We start from the raw sequence: 6,000 nt of genomic DNA on the forward strand, positions 1-6,000 counted from the left end.
TACTTAGCGATCTATATATATTTTAAAAATACAAGTTTTATAAACTTTTAGATGCTTGTCTGCTTATATCTTTGATGTAGGTTATTGTGATATTTAGATTAGTCTTGTCTTGAAGTTTGACTATTAACAATACCCATAAGACATCACACAAGAAGTAGGTGTTCCAAATCTCTGGGTTTGGCACCCAAACGATCACTACAACTTAATCATTCACCCTATATAAAGCCATCATTGTATACACAATTTATTTTCTTGGAAAAGTCCTTATATAGGCCGAAACGCGTCGACACAAGCTGGTAAGCATATTTTCTACTACATCTAATTTGTTGGTACAATCTACACTATTTTTTATTTCTATATAGGTTAATCAGAATTGTATAGGAGGATTTAAAATATCACTGGGATCATACTGGAGAACCACTCCTATCAATTTGTCACTCCTCCAACACTCCTTCCTTTTTGGCCTGTTACACTTTTTAGACTTTTAAGACTTTTTCATCAATATATTTTCTCACCATTAATTTATTATCACAATTTTTTCATCAACATTTTGTATTTTATTTTTAATTTCAATTTTTATTTTTTGAATTTTTATTTTTTATTTTTCACTGTGCACACTAACTGGAGAATATATATACATATTGATTTTTTCATTTTTTTTGATTGACTCACTTGGACACTTACCCACTTTTTTCCACCTGGACACTAGTGCTGGACTCTGTTACCACAACCATTTCCTCATTTACATTCACAAGTTTAATCCATTGCATCATCACTGCAATATCCTTTCTATATAATCTTTGCATTTAGAGATTATGGATCCATAATTGTACAAAATTGTGTATTACCTATGGTTATTATCTGTTTTTAATGTTTTGACTTGATTTCAATGTGATTTCATTGTGACTTTTATTGTATTAAACATCTTTAGCTAGACTCCACTAGCTCCCTCAGAGAGTCACTCCGTCTAGTTCAGGGACCTTAGCCACCTCGGGCTTTGTTTAGGCGTTTTGCACACTACACCATCACCATATTCTTCTTCCAGCCAGCTAGGAGGCCTTTGTACAAAGCAAGAAGTTACAGCCAGGGTGCTTGGTCTACTCCCACTTATTCAGATTACAAGTGGCACACTACCATTTTTTTTCGCTCAAGTGCTAACTGTGCTCAAAGTAAAAAAATTAGCAAGCGGATAGTGTGTATGAAAAGAAAAAGTTAGCGCAAGAGCAAAATACTCAGGCACGCTAACTTCAGAACTTTTGATATCTCAAACACGCTAACTCCTTCTCCCTATAGACTTCTATGGGCCACGCTACAAAAAAAAGATAATTTATTCTTACCTGACAAATTCCTTTTTTGCTTTGTGGTGAGAGTCCATGTGTAATAAGGCAAATGTAAAATGTCACTCTTCCAAATAAATTTTGAAGAAACTTTTGTTTGTAATAATTACTAAAAACTGTTTGAGAAAAGTTATATTTCTTTGAGTCTGAGATAATGATTCTTGTAACTTACAGACTGTATAGAAAAAATAGTGAGTGTTCCTTTTCCTCTTATAAATGCCTCTGTGCTTTAGGCATATAATTGAAGAGAAGGTAAATTTTATATAGGTGGCAGTTCTCACAACAACAAACTTGTAATTGTGTTGTTGAGACCTTTTACCTACTAATAGATAAATGTAAATACGTGGAGACATGAAAAATAAAGGAAAAATAACTTGTAATTGTATTCCCAAAAGTTCAAGGATAATAATTGAATTGCAGGACACAGAATATGGTAGAAGATATTGCCAATAAGTTAGAATGTGAAGGTACTCACAAAGTTTTAGCGTGTAGCAATGGATAGTATGTGATGGTACTCACAAAGTCTAGGCGTGTAGCAATGGAGACCGGAGCTGCAGCTGATCCGGACAGCGTGAAGAAACCGGAAGTAGTCGGAGCGGCCGCCCGTGACGTCAGCGTAGTCGCCTGGTTCCGTGGATAGAGGCAAAACGGAATTCTAGAAGTTAGTAGCTGTAACTGAGCTGAAAGTCCGGTAAGGGGAGAAGTACTCACTGAGGATGAAATGATATCCACAAGATTAGATAGGAGCTGGGTGCTAGAAAGCAACTATAGCACAGGCTGGGTATTGAGACACAGAAGTCCCAACACAGAATACCAAGCAATGAATGAGTGAGAGAGAGCCCTTAATAAAGGAGGTGTGAATGTGAGAATGAGGCTGCAGCTCAATTGGTTTAAAGAAACAGTAACATTACATAGGAGCCCCTCAAAATTAACCACTCCGAGGTTCAGGGACGTGGACGGTCGGGGTTGCGCCGATGGAAAAGGGACACAAGTCGTGGCGCTGAAAGATTTGCTGAAGGTTCCCAAGAATCGTCCTCTGATAAGTAACCCTTCCAACGTACAAGGTATTGCAGGTTACCTGAAACCCTTCTAGAGTCGATAATGCTATGGACCTCAAAATCAAGATCAGGTTGGATGGAAGGTTGAAACGTGGAATCGACAGATCCAGTCCGAAATGCTCTATACGGTTTTAATAAAGTAACATGAAAAGTGGGGTGACTTTTATACTGAGAAGGCAAATCCAGGGTAACAGCATTGTCATTTACAATTTTCTGAATAGGAAAAGGTCCAATGAAGAATTTATTAAGTTTCCTACTTGGTTGTTGTTAAACATAAATTTTTCGTCGAAAGCCAGACCAAATCACCCACCACATATTTGGGTGCTGGTCTTCGCCTAAGGTCGTAATATTTTTTCTGTCTGTTTTGAGCTGTTTTAATATTTTGAGCCAGAATAGAGAACGTTTCTGCTATTGTGTTGGTGGTATCATTAACAATAGGACAAGAACTCTATGTTGATGGGTTGAAGTGAAACACTGGATGAAATCCATAATTAGCAAAGAATGGTGTAGAATTAATCGATGAATGATGAGTGTTATTGTGTGCAAACTCCGCCAGTGGAAGTAAGGAAGACCAGTTATCTTGTTGTTGAGTGACAAAGCATCGTAAGTACTCCTCCAACCACTGGTTTGTACGCTCCGTCTGTCCATTAGTTTGTGGATGGTAAGCAGTACTTAGACGTCTTTCAATCTGTAAAGCTGAACAAAGTTCTTTCCAAAGTCGTGAGGTGAATTGAGTTCATCTGTCTGATGTTATTGAGCGAGGTAACCCATGTAATTTTATTACATTATCGATCAATAATTGAGCTGTCTCTAGTGAGGTTGGTAACTTGTGGAAAGGTATAAAATGTGTCAATTTAGTAAAGAGATCAACCACAACCATGATGGTCATGTTGTTGTTAGAGATAGGTAAATCAACAATGAAATCTGTTGCAATATCTGACCATGGTTTGGCCGGTATTGGTAGTGATAGTAGGTAGCCAACTGGCTTACGTTTATCAATTTTACTTGTTGAACATACTTCACAAGCATGCACAAAATCCATGACATCTTGGTGCATTTTTGGCCACCAATAAGATCGTTTAGTTAATTCAATAGTCCTCTGAATACCTGGGTGACCCGTTAGGAGAGTGTCGTGCATAGTACTTAAAAGTGGTCGTCTAAGTGTTGGTGGTACAAATATTCTACTATTGAAATGGTATAAACCATCAGCCTGCTTTATCAATTTTTCTTTAGAGAAACTGTTATCCTTAATTTGTTCATTAAGAAAATCTTTGTCATCAATGGATACAACAGCTAAAAGATTTTGGAAACAGATATGTGGAATGATAGTACCATAGGGTAGATTCACTTTAGGTTTTTCTGGGAGACGTGATAGAATATCTGCCTTTGTATTTTTGTTTGCAGGTCTATACATGATAGTATAGGAGAATCGGGAGAAAAATAAGCTCCATCTTACCTGTCTAGAAGTAAGAGTGCGATGAGTCTTTAAATATTGTAGATTTCTATGATCAGTAAAAATTTGTATTGGAAGAATAGTACCTTCTAACAGGTGCCTCCAGTGTTCAAGAGATGCTTTCATTGCAAGCAATTCTTTTTCACCTATGTGATAGTTTAATTCTGAAGCTGATAAAACACGTGAGTAAAATGCTATAGGATGCAGAGGACCTTGAGGTGTTTGTCTCTGTGAGAGTATTGCGCCAATTGCATAATTTGAAGCGTCAACCTCTAGGGTGAATTGTAATTTTGGGTCAGGAAATTTTAAAATTGGAGCAGTTGTGAAACAGGACTTCAAAAGTTGGAAAACGTCTTGAGTAGACTGAGTCCAATTAAATGGGACGTTAGATTTTGTTAGTCGTGTAAGTGGTTTAGTTAAACGTGCAAAATCTTTAATAAATTTTCGGTAAAAATTTGAAAATCCTAGGAATTTTTGTACATCTTTTTTGTTCCTAGGTGTAGGCCAGTCAGTTATTACCTGAATCTTGTCTGTTTGCATAGAGATACCTTTAGGTGTTATATGGTATCCTAAGAATGTTATATTTGTTGTATGAAATGTACACTTTTCAAGCTTAGCGTATAAACTATGTGCTTCAATCTGGAAAGAACTGTTCTAACATGTTTTACATGTTCTTGTAAAGAAGATGAATAGATGAGGATGTCATCTAAGTAAATTACCATCGAAGTGTCAAATAGATCTCTGAAAATATCATTGATAAATCTTTGAAAGGTGGCCGGGGCATTACATAACCCAAAAGGCATGACTGTATATTCATACAGACCATTCCTTGTTCTAAAAGCGGTAAGCCACTCATCCCCAGATCTGACACGAATTAAATTGTATGCTCCCCTTAGATCGAGCTTTGTGTAGATTTGAGCACCTTTCAATCAGCTCAGGTATTAGGGGCAGAGGATAACGATCTTTAACAGTCCTCTTATTAAGCTCCCTATAGTCAACAATAGGGCGTAAGGTAAGATCTTTGTTTTTTACAAAAAAGATTCCTGCGCCTGCAGGCGAGGTTGAGGGCCTAATGAAACCCTTACGTAAATTGTCGTTAATGTAAATTTTTAAGTGCTGTAACTCTGGTTCTGAAAGTGGAAATATATGTCCATATGGTATGTCAGAACCAGGTACAAGTTCTATTGGACAATCATATAGTCGGTGGGGTGGTAACGTCTCTGCCTCCTTTTTGCTAAACACTTGACTTAGATCATGATATACACTTGGGAGTGCTGAGTCAAGCACAGCTAACAGGGAAGTGTGTGTAAAACAAGTACTATTGCAGTAATCTGAAGTAAAGTCAATTTTATTTGCTAACCAATGTATATGTGGTTGATGCAATCTTAACCACTGTAGACCAAATACTATAGAGTATATAGGTGATTGAAGAACATCAAATGAAATATATTCATGATGGGAGGAATGTGTAGTGACAAGAATGGGAACAGTATGATGTGTAATAGGTCCTGTTTCCAACTCTTTACCATCAATTAAACGCACCATAACAGGTTTTGATTTTGCAATTAATGGGATTTTATTTGTATTAACAAATGATATATCAATATAACAGGAGTAGGCACCAGAATCGATGACCGCCTCAGAGTGAAGCTGCTGACGATCCCACTGCAAGGAAATAGGAATTACACAATTTGTAAACTGGTTTTTACTTAAAGATAAGTTATAATAGTTGGATAATGTCTTACCCTTTTTGGTTTTCAACAAAAGTGGACAGAGAGGAACTTCATGTTCTTTAGAGGCACAATATAAACACAGATGATTGATTCTGCGTCTATGTTTCTCTTCCGGAGTTAACAGTCCTCTAATGGCACCGATGTCCATTGGTTCATCTGGACTCTTAGAACTATGCATCATTGATCTATGTACAGTGGATCTAGTGTCAGTTGAAGATTTCTCTTATTTCCTCTCCCTAATTCTATGGTCAATCTTTATAGAGAGCTGCATCAAATCATTTAAATTCTCTGGAATGTCAATTCTTGCAAGTTCGTCTTTAATTAATTCAGACAAACCAATCCTGAACTGATTCCTCAGGGAGATTTGGTTCCAGCCTGAATCTGCCTGCCAAATCTTAAATTCGGAAATATAGCCTTCC

The sequence above is a fragment of the Bombina bombina genome, chromosome 6 (assembly GCF_027579735.1).
Source record: "Bombina bombina isolate aBomBom1 chromosome 6, aBomBom1.pri, whole genome shotgun sequence".
NCBI classification, from domain to species: domain Eukaryota; kingdom Metazoa; phylum Chordata; class Amphibia; order Anura; family Bombinatoridae; genus Bombina; species Bombina bombina.